Source organism: Grammomys surdaster, unplaced genomic scaffold (genome assembly GCF_004785775.1).
Source record: "Grammomys surdaster isolate TR1022 unplaced genomic scaffold, NIH_TR_1.0 126035, whole genome shotgun sequence".
NCBI classification, from domain to species: Eukaryota; Metazoa; Chordata; class Mammalia; order Rodentia; family Muridae; genus Grammomys; species Grammomys surdaster.
The window spans coordinates 4,786,996-4,801,403 of record NW_021620848.1 but is presented as its reverse complement, the minus strand read 5'-3'; positions in this window follow the sequence as shown (position 1 = coordinate 4,801,403).

Here is a 14,408-nt window from a genome sequence, read left to right as displayed (position 1 = left end):
CCTATCAGATCACTGCTGACAAAAATGGGTATTGAATAACAGCAAAAACTACAGAAAGCCCACATACACATGGATGGTGAACTACTCTCTACTCAATGATAATTGGGTTAAGGAATAAATAAGAAAGAAATTAAAGACTTTTTAGAACTTAAGGAAAATGAAGGCACAACATTCCCAAAAACCTATGGAACACAATGAAAGCAGTGCTATGAGGAAAACTTGGAGGACTGAGTGCCTCCAAAAAGAAACTGAAGAGAGCATATACTAGCAGTTTAACAGCACATTTGCAAGCTCTAGAACAAAAAGTATCAAATATATCCAAGAGGACTAGAAGGCAGGAAATAATATCAAACTCAGGACTGAAATCAATCAAGTAGAAACAAAAAGAACTATACAAAGAATCAACAAAATCAGGAGCTGGTTCTTTGAGAAACGCTTAGACAGACCAACTAGGATCACAGAGACAATATCCAAATTAACAAAATCAGAAATGAAATGGGAGACATAACAATAGAAACCAAAGAAATTCAAAAAATCATCAGATCCTACTGCAAAAGACTCAACAAACCTGGAAAATCTGGATGAATTGGACAATTTTCTAGACAGATACCAAGAACTAAAGTTAAACCAGGATCAGATAAACCATCTAAACAGTCCCATATCCCCTAAAGAAATAGAAGCAGCCATAAAAATTCTCCCAACAAAAAAGAAAGCCCAGGATTAGATGACTTTAATAGAGAATTCTATCAGACCTTCAAAGGAGACCTAACTCCAATGCTCTTCAAACTATTCCACAAAATATAAACAAGAGGAACACTACCTAATTTGTTCTATGAAGCTACAGTTACGCTGATACCTAAATGACACAAAGACCCAACAAAGAAAAAGAACTTCAGACCAATTTCCCTTATGAATAATGATGCAAAAATACTCAATAAAATTCTTGCAAACCAAATCCAAGAACAGATCAAAACAATCATTCATCATAATCAAGTAGGCTTCATCCCAGGGATGCAGGGATGATTCAATAGCTATTAATGTAATCAACTATATAAAGAATAAAAAGCACATGATCATCTTGTTAGATGCTGAAAGAGCATTTGACAAAATTCAGCACTATTACATATTAAAAGTCATGGAAAGAAATGTAATTCAAGGCCCATATCTAAACATAGTAAAAGCAATATACAGCAAACTGTGGGGCAGTAGGCTATGAGAAAACCAGAAAGCTTGGTAGAAATCTTTGAAGCCCCGGGAAACCTTGGCCTGAAGAGGGCCAGCTGGACGGGAGGTTGCTTTGGATTTCCCAGGCCATATATGGCTCTCTTAGCTTCCGCTTCCCACAAAGAGGTCCATGGCCTTTACCACATAGGAATAACACCTCCATGCAAATAAGGCATCCCCAAGCCCTCAAGCCAAACCAATAGAGGTTACTTGTTCTCCCCTCAAAACTGTATATATACCCCTAGAGCTAAAAGTAAAGTGCTGCTGTATGGTGGAAGACCTCCCACTGTCGGAGTGCTTTCGTGATCCCTCGTCAGTTGCCGGCTATCCTGCACACTTCAAAGGACAACTCCCCTCTCTCCTCTCCTCTCAGCGGGCAGGTGAACTGAGAGAGCTGTAACACTTTTCTTCTGTGGGCTCTCACAAGCTACCCCTGGAAAGAGAGAACTGAAAAAGCCGGTAACACTCTCCCACATTTGGAGGCTGGGACAGAAGTCCTGCTCCATGTGACTGAAAAGCGTGCTGTGCCCTAGTTCACAGCTGCACTCTCCCTCATCGCCGCTGCCTCCACCCCCGCCTCTGGGGGTCTCGAGCCAGCCAGAGGCCGCTGGAGCATGAGCGCCGCCATCCTCCTGGCTGCTGAAGGCCCCGGGCCAACTCGGCCAGCGCCTTCCACGCCCCCGACCCCAGAGTCCGTCCGCCTGCCCCCCTCGGGCCCAGCCTGGAGCAGATGCCCACCAGCCGCCGCTGTCCTCGGTGTCCTGCGGCGGTTCCTCCAGCTGCTCTCCCGGGTCTTGTTGCACTTCTGCTCATGCCAGCACACCCGCCTGCAATCCCTAGGCGCAAGTAGTGCGCAACAGCAAACCAGTAGCCAACATCAAACTAAAGGGAGAGAAACTTGAAGCAATCCCACTAAAATTAAGGACTAGACAAGGCTTACCACTCTCTCCCTATCTACACAATGTAGTACTTGAAGTTCTAGCCAGAGCAATTAGGCAACAAAAGGAGGTCAAAGGGATACAAATTGGAAAGGAAGAAGTCAAAATATCACTATTTGCAGATGATATACTAGTATACTTACATGACCCCAAAACTGCCACCAGAGAACTCCTTCAGTCTGATAAACAACTTCAGAAAAGTGACTGGATATAAAATTATCTCAAACAAATCAGCAGCCTTCCTCTACTCAAAAAATAAACAGGCTGAAAAAGAAATTAGGGAAACACAATAGTCACAAATAATATAAAATATCTTGATGTGACTCTAACCAAGCAGGTGAAAGACCTGTATGACAAGAACTTCAAGTTTCTGAAGAAAGAAATTGAAGAAGATATCAGAAGATGGAAAGATCTCCCATGCTCATGAGTTGGCAGGATTAATATAGTAAAACTGTCAATCTTACCAAAAGCAGTCTAGATACTCAATGTAATCCCCATCAAAATGCCAACTCAACTCCTTACAGAGATAGAAAGTGGAATTCTCAAATTCATTTGGAACAACAAAAATCCAGTATATCAAAAAATATTCTCATCAAGAAGAGAACTTCTTGAAGGTCATGGAGTCAATCTCTACTACAGAGCAATAGTGATAAAAAACTGAATGGTATTGGTACTGAGACAGACATGTAGATCAATGGAATAGAATTGAAGACCCAGAAATTAACATATACATCTAAGGTCACTTTATCTTTGACAAAGGAGCTAAAATTATACAGTAGAAAAGGACAGCATATTCAACAAATGGTGCTGGCTTAAGTGGCAGTTGTCATGTAGAAGAATGCAAATTAACACATTCAAATTTCCTTGTACAAAGTTCAAGTCCAAGTGGATCAAAGACTTCTGCAGGAAACCAGATACCCTGAATATAATTGAAGAGAAAGTGGGGAAAAGCCTTGAACACATGGGCACAGGGGAAACTTTCTTGAACAGAACACCAATGGCTTATGCTGTAAGATCAACAATTGACAAATAGTACCTCATAAAATTACAAAGCTTCTGTAAGCCAAAAGACACTGTCAATAGGAAAAAATGGGAACCCACAGTTTAGGAAAATATCTTAACCAACTCTACATCTGATAGAGGACTAATATCCAAAGTATACAAAGAACTCAAGAAATTAAGCTCCAGAGAACAAAATAACCCTATTTAAAAATGGGGTAGAGAGCTTAACAGAGAATTCTCAACTAAAGAATCTTGCATGGCTAAGAAGTGCTTAAAGAAACAAGTAGTGCATCTCCTGTTTGGGAATAGACAAGAAGGGTTTGAGCCAATTAACTGTTCCACATAGCTGTTGTAGCTCAGCCATGGAGTGTAGTTCCTTAGTTTTGACATCAAATGATTGAGGCAGAATTTGTTTGACATTGGAGAATTGTCGGGAGCCACCCTGCTTATACACTAAAGGCCTAAAATCAGCCATAGGGCTAAAATCAGCAAGAGGCCTGACATACATGCCTGCTCGAACCTAGTCTTGGGTCCCTGGAAAAACACTGAAACAGATAGCTGGGAGTTATTGTAAACCAACAGCTTTGGTGGAAGGCTGCCAAGGCTAGTCATAAGGCCTTATAGATGGGTAACCTTGGTGGATAGTACCAACTTAGATAAAGACAAGTGAATCATAGGCGGAGTCATAGTGGTCTGTCCCCTGAACCTTCACCCAGCTGACTCTCTGTTCTGGAAGAGATCTGTACTCCCCCTGAACACCTATGCTCCTGCGTCATCCCCTTCCCCACATCCTGCCTTTTTGTGTATATAACCTGTGTGTGCAAAAGTAAAAATTATGATCTGATCAGATTATAGACAGGTCGTGACTTCCTTATGTCTTTGCCTGCTCCCCCTGCTCTCTTTCAGGTGATCTCCCCGGACCCCTGTTTAATGTCCTGCTGGACAGGACAGAGAATCCCAAAAAAATGAATAAGGGGGAATAGAATGCACTTTCTTAGGCACAACCTTCAGACTGAGCCTAGCTAAATCTCTCAGCAAAATAACAGAGATAGCCCACAGGTGTTTTGCATCAGGGTGGGCTATCAGGATATTACCCATGTAATGGATAAGGAGGACTTCCTTGGAGATGTTACAGAGCAGGTATTTGTAGCCCCATGGACTTGTGTTGGGTGGTGGCCTCTAGAATTAGGGGTGAACCCAGGATGAGTCGTTAGGGGCAGGTAGCCCTAATAGGCCAATTTCATCATTCATCACAGCATTGTCATAAAAGGTATCTGTTGTTATTACAGTGCCTATATCCTCCAGCAGGTCTCTGCCCCATAGCTTATTAGGAACATCACTTATTATAGGGGTAATTGGCCCCTGATTGTCATCAAGATCTTCCCAGTGTAGCGGTCAAACAGTAGTTCAGGTTGAGTGTTAGCCTCCCATATATCTCATTGTGGGGCAAGGCCTGAACTTCCAGTGAGGGAACCTTAAAGCCTCATTATCCATTAATACAGTGGCATCGGCTCTGATATCCACTACCCCCTTGACAGGCTGCACATTAAAGGTGGATGGTCATTGTGGGGGAGTGGAGGAATACTGGTAAGGTCCAGAGTATTTTTGGCTATGTGGTTTTCCTTCGTATTGGCAGGACTGAAGGGCACCCCTTAGAGTTTAAAGGAAAATGCATTGGGTTTCTGCAGACCTGTAGTCCCTGGCCCAGGGGAAGCTTCTTTTACACTGTTGGGACAGTTCCATTACAGGTACCCAGTCTTGCAAAACCTCCAACATGCTCTATTAGGCAAGTCCTGAGGGCTGGAGAACCTCTGCTGGTCAGCCAGGAGAGTATCAACTTGGCAGTCAGGGCCATGATTGTGCCTGCAGGAGGGTCAAAATCACATGTGGCCATGACCCACTTATAGATGTCCTCATTTCAGACAGTGGCCACTGAATTGCAGGTAGGGGCTTTGAAGCTCTCCCAAGTCAATTGCTTTATGAGTATATCTCAGATGGGGCCAGGGACCACCTGCCTTTCTATAGCCTCTGTGACTCAGGTAAGAAAGTCCATGAAGGCCTACCTACTTGCTGAATAAGGATGCAAAAGTATGCAGAGGGGTCGTGGGGTGTGCAGGCCTTAAGGGCCTTTAATGCCAGGTCAGAAATAAGCATATTGACCTATCAAGGACTGGGCGCCCTGATCAATAAAATTACTTCATCTCCTTAGCATGTCTAAGGAAATGTTGATGCAGTTTTAGATGTTATCATGGTGATCATAAGCAGACTTCCAGTTCAGAAACACTGATGGTTCCAGAATGGCCTTGAGCCCACAAGGCATACATTAACTTTGTCACTTGGGCCACTATCAGACTGCATACTTGCTTTAACCAGGTTGCTGATCTTGCCTTTAATGCCCTTAAGGCCTGCATCTCTCATGACTCCTCTGCTTATTTTCACAATCTTGTCTAGCAGTCTTGGGAGTCCTTCACAGACTTCTTGTCTCTTGTAACTGAGGCAATGGAAAGGTGGGTCTATGCTGGTCCAACCAAAGACATTCTCATCAAGCAGCTTGCATGGGAGCATCTTAGTGCCCCCAATCCAAATGCTGTGGCAGCCTAAGAGATGATGATATCCACAAATGGGTTGTTGCTACCTCTGATTTGGACCCTGGTGTGGACCCCATTGCAGCCCTGACTGCCTCCATTGACCCCTTGGTCATGGAGCATGTACAGAGGACATGCCTTCCTCCTGAAAGGCCCCCTGATTGCACTTGTTGGGGCTGTGGCAAGCCTGGTCACCTCAGATGGAACTTCCCCTCAGCTAGGGCCAAGACCAGATATGTTGGATATAACAAAGGTTTCTACTGAGCTAATGACTGTTGGTCTCAAAAGCAGGAAGACGATTTAAACTCCACATGGGGTACCCCAAAGCCTCACCAGTAAGAGGGACCCCTGCTCGGCCAGGAGTCTTTTGGACCTTGCCTGTGTTTTCTCACTCCTTGATGGTGACTGTATATTTAGATGGTATACCCATTAAAGGGTTGGTTGACACAGGGGCAGATGTCACTATAATAACAAAAAAACGAATAATTGAGGGTTCTTCCATTGGAGATTCTGATCTGGTTCCTTCATTACAGGAGTTGGAGGCCAATGGGCCACAAAAGTGACTACCCAACCTGTCCATTGTCAGGACTTGGATGGCAATCGGGGATCTTTTATGTCTCTTATGGCTGATATTCCCTGAAACCTTTGGAGAAGAGATATCTTGGAAGATATGGGTTCTGTCCTTTCTATGGATTATTATGCCTTTTTAATGGCATAATGCAACATGATCAACTAGACCACACAGGTCACAAAGTCAGGGATCATTCCCAATTCTAATGGCCACTACTCACTCAGCACCAACTGATATCAAGGTATCTGACCCTATACAATTGGCATGGCTGTCTGAAGCCAATATCTGTGTGGATCAGTGGCCCATTTTGGAACCTAAGCTTTCTGATTTCAAGGAACTGGTTGGTCTTGGAACAATTAGCTTTGAGTCATTTGGAGCCCTTGACCAACAGACATAATACTCCCATTTTTGTCATTAAAAGTAAGTCAGGGATATATAGGCTTCTACAGGGTATTTTGAGATTCATTAATGAATATATGGAAAAAATGGGGACTCCTAAAGCATGACTGCCTCATTCTAGTACTATCCCACCGAAATACCATGTGATGATCCTTTTAAGGATTTTAAGGATTGCTTTTTCCTGATACCTCTGGCTCACCGGGATAGATGCCATTTTTCCTTCCCAGTATGTGAGCTAATATGAATAAACCAGCTAAAAGATATCAGTGAACAATCCTGCTTCAGGGAATGAAAAATAGCCTGACAATTTGTCAGCTATATGTAGCCAGGAAGTCCATAGAGATGTCCTTGTAGTCTGTTACACAGAATATATAATGCTTGCACACTCTAGCCTGCACAATCTTGAAAGGGTGTCCTCTCAATTGTTTCTTAACTTGGAAAAACTCAACTTGAAGGTTGCTTTCAAAAGGATTCAGAGAGTTCCCCTGTATGCCTTCCTGGGCTTTTATAGTTCTGAAAGATTAAGCCCCTGGCCTTCTCCATTGTGGCAAAAGAGTCCTAATCCCTTGTGGAACTACAACAAATGTGTGGAACTGTTAATTGGCTCAAACCTTTCCTGTCTATTCCACCTCTTTTCTCTCTGGAGGGAGGGCCTCATAGCCCCTCAGCCAGGGTTGAACTAGCATCTGAGGTTAGCAACCTATTACAGAAAGTTATGGCCCTCCTTTCTGTATCAACTCTGGAAAGGCATGATCTATGAAAACCCCTCCTGGCCATAATTCTGTGGTCCTTTGAGGGAGTCCTAGGAATGTTATGGCAGAATGGGCCCCTCGTGTGGTTGCTTCAGGCTCACTATGATTTATTTAAGGTTACCTCAAAATTTGAGATTTCCTTTTGCCTTGCCCTTAAAGTGAGAGGCTTAGCAAGGAGAACTTATAACAGGGAACCAGACAAAATAATTCTACCATTCTCCTTACAATATTCTGAATCACTATGGGCAGATTCTATCAGTTTTCAAGAAATGGTGGTGGAGTTCACAGGTTCACTGGATAATCATATGGCACCAGACAAGCATTTTACTTCTTTGTCCTAGCTGCCAAGTACAGTTAAACCCCATAGTATACCTAACTCTCGCCCCATTCTCTAGGCAACTCTGGCCTTTTCTGGTGCTAATAAAGCCAGATACAGGGGGTTCTTATCTAAAAACTGAGGAGGAAAAGGATACAACTCACATCCTTCTTAATCCTGGCTCGGTGCAACTGGGTGAATTATGTGGACTCCTCAAAATTTTTGAGTGTTGCCAACAGGAGCCAGTTAATATTTTCTCAGATAGCCAATATGCAGTACAAGCTGCCTGTACCCTGTCCTTCTCCTATATTAAAGAGGAAAACAACCCTATACATGTCTGCATGTGATCTATCCAGAAGGCTCTCACAAATAGGTCATATACATGGTTCATCTCACACATAAAATCACATTCTAAATTGCCTGACATATTAGCAGAAGGAAAAAAGAAAACTGATGCTCTGATTATGGCTTTATAAGTGAAATTGCTAGAATAAGCAAGAATGTTATACCAGCAATTTCACCTTTCTTCTCAAAATTTGCATAAGCTCTTGCCCAAATTGCCTATGTCAGAGTATAAACATCTTGCAAGGTCCTATGTAACATGTGCACCTCTTGTACCATTGAGGCATCTTGGTAGATCAGGAGTTAATCCTAGAGGAATACTCCCCAATGCAACCTGGCAAATGGATGCTACCCACTACCCAGCCTTTGGTAATCTTAGGTATTTACATTTTGTGATGGATACTTGATCAGTCTTCATACAGGTTCGGCCATGACAGGTGAAAAGGCCTTTCCTGCTAATAAGACCATGAAATCAGCAATACTGGTAATGGGAGTACCTTGGGCACTCAAGACTGACAGTGGGCCTCCTTACTCATGTCAGCAGTTCAGAACCTTCTTATCCTCATGGAGGATCAGTCACTTCTTTGAGATGCCCTATAATCCTCAAGGTCAAACAATTGTAAAAAGGGAAAATTGCTCCTTGAAGGGAGCACTTGCTTGGGTCAACTCCCCAGAATTCAAAAGATATCCTCACCTAGCCTTGGTGGAGGTCATGTTCCATGTGAACTTTCTCTCCTTTGATGAGAAAGGGCTGATCCCTGCTTACAAACGTTGAGCATTTTTGCCAAAGAACATTCTCCTCCCATTGGTTAGATGGAAGAACTCAATAACCTCTCAATGACAACTACTCCCTCCACTTCTGACGAGGAGGTGAGGTTATGCTTGTGTTTTCCCCCAGGATGCAACTGGGCCAATACAGGTATCTTCTAGAGATGTTTGCCCAGCCATGGGTTGGGGTGGGGGAGTGATAAAGGAGCCAGAAGAAGACCAGGACTGAGAGACATAATGTACATACTTTTTTTATTAATTTTTCTTCAGTCTAAGAGGGCCAATGAGCTCTGGACTTTGGTGCCCCTACCCCCTATTCTTTTGCCTGTGGCAGTTAACTCCCTGGCCTGCCCTGTTCTTTTCTCTTCTAATGTGAGTTTGGGTTTGCCCTTCATGGATTTAGTCAGTATGACACAATAATTAGAAGGCTCCTGGGCCATGTAGGAAATTCTCTGCTTTACCACTAATGTCTCCCACATCAGCCCTTGTATCTAGCTACACAATATGACCATGGGAAACTTTTATGGTAATCTAACCTAAGGCACCATGTTAAGCATAGAACTTCATGTTCTTCTTACTGATTACAAATCCCCAAAGGATTCCCCCAAGAAAATCATGTCTACCCATGCCTTGCTGCCCAAGGGTCACTCAAATGCCCACTTTCATGGGACTTCTTATTCCTTGGGAGCACTGCCAGCCTGCAATAGGTATAAAATTCACCTGAGACTACCCAATAGTGTCATCTAACCTTACACTTGGCATGTGCAAGTTTGCCTCACATGATGCTTCAATTGCTCCCTATGTTAACAGGGATTCCATTAGATTCTGATATGGCCCTATTATGAACAATTGGATTTTATGTGGTCCCTCTAATTGTCTAATTGTTATGCCCCCCTTATTTCTTCTAAAAAGGTGGCCATCTCCTCAATGGGATACATTTCCATATAACTGGTAGGTGCCCCCTGTGAATGTGAACATTGGCAGCCAGGTTGGCTGGGAAACCACGCAGTCTATGTCCAACATCTTTTTTTCCTTTCTGGTCACCAATACCTCCATTGTCAGAGACAGACTTAACTGCTTTAATGAAAAAAATGTCTTCTGATTGACTGCTGGATGGAGTAATCAACAGCAGCTATCCTGATGAAGAAAATAGCCACCATTTGGATGCCTGTGGTAAATACCACTCACTTTCACACCATCACTCTGATGGCCCTTACAACCTCTACACTGAGGAAAGAGGAATTTTGGTATAAGAGCTGCCATCATTTCAGCCATCATTGCAGGCATTGCGGGAGTGACAATAGCTGCTGTTGCCTTGACCCAGACAACCACTGTGGCAGAGACTGTCAAGGATGTAGTCTCTAAATCCACTGAGGCACTACAGGTGCAGGAAGTACTAAATCAACATCTTTACCAAGCTATCCACATTTACAGCAACAGATTGGCTTACTGTCAGAAGAGTTGGTCCTTGTTAGCTACATGTCTCTATTGGCATGCAACCCCAGGTTTCACTCAATCTGCCTAACCCCTTACCAAGTACATAATGCCACTGAAGCCTGACAACAGTTGGCTCAATATCTTGAAGGTACCTGGTCAGACAAATTCCTCTGTGCTATTAAGAGAGAACATAGCCAGTCTCAATGTGACCAGGGTATCTGTGCTCAACCTAGATGCAGGATTCTTGGGAAAAGTGTAGAACACTTTAACACATATTAAGAGGCTATTTGACACCTTGTGGATAGCCACTTATGCTATGATGGGATTGAATTGTCATACAAATAACTATTTTGTTTAAGTGTCTGGCACAGCATATCACCATAAATAAGGTGACCCTCCAGGTGCTGATGGCTCTCAAAAATCCCTATTGCAGCCCCCTTAAGGAATTGTTCAAATCTTGGATAGCAGAATTCCATGAGACCACCATGTAGATTGTTCCTCATCTCCCCCTTGCATCACATGCCTCTGGAATGATATATCTTTGAGGGTTAGTAGTCAATGACAGGTAAGATCCTGGAAGACAGGAAAACCTAAAACAGGCACAGTCCAGTATACTGGGAACCTCCAAGGTAGGGTCAACAATGTTGAAGCAATGGCACCTCAGCTCCCACTAAGCTGTCAAAACCTAAAAACAAAAGGTTGAAATGTAGAAGGAATGATGCGGCCACCTCTGAATAAACACCTAAGGCCACACAGCCACAAAGGCATCTCCTGCAGGAGGACATAATTGAGGACTTCCTGAGAGATGAAGGATTGCTGATACAAACAATGGCAGCCAAACAGGAACTGCTGTTTAGAAGAGATGCTTTCTTGGAACCAATGGAGTGCAGGTGTGTTGGACACTGCCCACACGCGGGTCTTGGGTGGGGACGCAGGTCACAGGCGGCAGAGCAGCGGTCCCGTGGCAAGCTGTTCAGTCGCACTGGGTGGCCGCGTGGGTGCAAACAAGAACGGGCAGGGACGTCCTGGGCCCCGGCTCCGAGGCCGTCCCGGGACCAGCAGCTAGCTAGAGTGCAGAGAGCACCAGGGCAGGCGAAAGGCTTCTCTCCCTCCCCCGTCCCACACGGACAGGGGCGCGCATGAGTCTTGGCTTACACAAGGAGTCTGGATTTCAAGAGACACGTGGAGATTTAAGACGCGTCGATTTATTGACATAAATAAATAAATAAATAAATAAATAAATAAATAAATAAATGGTGTGGAGCTTTCCCAAAAAATGTCGGAAGGGGTTTGTTTATATATTGGAAGTGGGCGGGGCTTCAGGTAATACATAAATTTTGAGACAGAGACCTGTTAGTCTCGTGTCTTACATGACCTAGCAAGGGCTTTATGCTAGGTCTCTGGGTTTTGGGGACGTGGCTGAACACCCAGCCCCACAATCCACCCTTTTTTCTTTCATAAGAGGAGGGGCAACTCTGAAGGTGGAGATATAATATAGGTCACATGTGGGGATGTTACTCTCATGTGACAAAATGACCGTGAGTCTCTCTGTGGAAGGGACTGTAGAAGCTGAAGCTGAGAGAGTTAGAAGGCCTGGGAGGCCCAAAGCACCTTCCACATCAGAGGCTAGCCTCAGAGACTAGGGTGCGGGGCTTCTAGGGCTCTGCTACCAGGCTTTCCGGCCTTCACAGCCTGCCGCCCACAATTCTTTCTCAGGAGAGGTGTCATCTGTAGTGAAAATAAAAGAAAACACCACACAGACCAAGCCAAGGGTAATGGGAATTGAGGGTTGGGGTTGGGAAAGCAAGGAGTCATTGACTCAATTAAGCACATATTGTACAATTTGAGAGTAAAGACATCTGATTAATCTAAATAGACATTATGATTTCCTCACTACCATGTCACTTCAGCTATGTGACTTTGGCAAGAGTTCATCTGCAGTTGGTAGCGAGTATCTCTGGGTCTTCAGTCAGACAAGATGACTGGGAGAAGGCAGCTTGGCAGGTTCCAGGAGGTGGCGCTGTCTCAGCATCAGCTTGTCTCTGTTGGATCTGTGTGTATAATCACAGGGAAGTAGCATCTCCGGTGGGGAGATGTCTGGATATTGAGCATTAAGTCACTCTTGGAAAGTCAAAGGTGTTTGAGGAAATTGAATGGCTAAAGGAGAAAACATTGTGTTAATAATATCTAGGGTAATCACCCACAGTGTGTCTGTGAAGGAAAATTAGTTGTTAATTAAAAGCTGAAAGGTGGTGGTCAGCATGTTGATTTAACCTGTGGAAGTAGATTTAGATGACTTTCAAACCTTGAAGAAATTTTAAAAGTTGAAAAAAAAATGTTGAGAATATATCATGAGTGTTAGAGAAAAAAGGAGACATTTAAACAAAAAGTGAAAAAATTTTGGCTGAAAAGCACAAACGTTGCTGTAGGTACCTCTGTTTGGGAGAAAATTATTAGTGGAGGGTTTAAAATAAGTGGGGGAGGGGGCCTGTTAGAAGCCAGGGCTTTCCTCCCTTTGTTTTTCTTAGAGAAAAGAAAGGCTAACTTTGAAGAAAAGTTCAAAGCGAGAAACATAGAAGTTTGATAACGGAGTCAGAAGGAGTAAGAGGCTGTGTAAAGCTGAGCCATGGCAGGGAAGACACCTAGAGGCCAGCAAAGAGTAGTTCTTGGGAGAAACCGATGGCTGTTCTCAGTTAGAGGGGGAGGAGAGAACTTCTGTCAGCAGGCAGTGTGTAGCAGCTCTCAGGGAAGAAGTTTCATTGTTCTTGAGAAGCCAGCAGGCAGAGCGGGAAAGGCTGACCTCTGGGGGAGGGGTAAAACTTTTGGCAGGCAGAGTGTGAGAGTTTTTGGGGGGGAGGGGTAAAGAATGGAGATTAAGGGGTCTCCACCATTTCGTGGGGAACATGTGGAGAGAGAAACTTAGGTTTTTTAATTAGGCGGAAGTTAGATTGTAGTTAACAATTAGAGGAAAGATGTTAGCTGCGAGCATGAGAAGGAGGGAGAAGGTAGAGGGTGGGTGGACAGAGGTATAACTCACAGTTTTTGCAGGTGCCAGCGGGGAGAGCTTCTGAGCTGGCTTTGTGTATATTGTCCACCACTAACCAGAGGGAGATGGTAGCCCGTGTGTCTTGGGAGTGCGCGGGCATGGAGTTGTCTATGTCTCTTGTCTGGAGCAGATGTCTCAGGGAGGTGGAGATCATCATAGTGGAGAAGTGGATGCAGAAAGCTTGGTGTTTGGGCAGGAATGAACTAGTCAGATCTCAGCGGGCATTTGTGTAAGACTCCCGTATCTCTGCTCTGGGCTCTAAATGCCACGGGGGGCGGGGGGAGTGCAGCAGAGCAGAGATTGTGGGGACGCATGCCTGTGTGTCTGAACATGCCAGCACGTTGATGTAGCCTCTATTTCCAGGGTCTGTGGACACGCAGTAAAATAGAAGCAAGAGAGCGTACACAGGGAGTGCGCTGGGAAAACAAGAGTCTAGATGTCCTGTACCGTTGGAAGTGACTCGTTCATTCTTGGTCATGGGTGTCGGTAGTCTGCGTGGGCTCCACATGTTGGACATTACCCACGTGTGGGTCACGGGTGGGGGCGCAGGTCACGGGTGGCGGAGCGGCGGTCCCGTGACAAGCTGTTCAGTCACACTGGGTGGCTGCGCAGGCACGAACAAGAACGGGCAGGGACATCCTGGGCACCAGCTCCAAGGCCTTTCCAGGACCAGCAGCTAGCTAGAGTGCAGAGAGCGCTGGGGTGGGCGAAAGTCTTCTCTCCCTCCCCCGTCCCGCGCAGACAGGGGCACGCGAGTCTTGGCTTACACAAGGAGTCCAGATTTCAAGAGACACGTGGAGATTTAAGACACATTGATTTATTGACACAACTGTGGGTTTGGGTGGTGTGGAGCTTTCCCAAAAAATGTCAGAAGGGGTTTGTTTATATATTGGAAGCAGGTGGGGCTTCAGGTAAATTTTGAGGCAGAGACCTGTTAGTCTCATGTCTTACGTGACCTAGCAAGGGCTTTATGCTAGGTCTCTGGGTCTTGGGGGCGTGGCCAAACACCCAGCCCCACACAGGTGGAG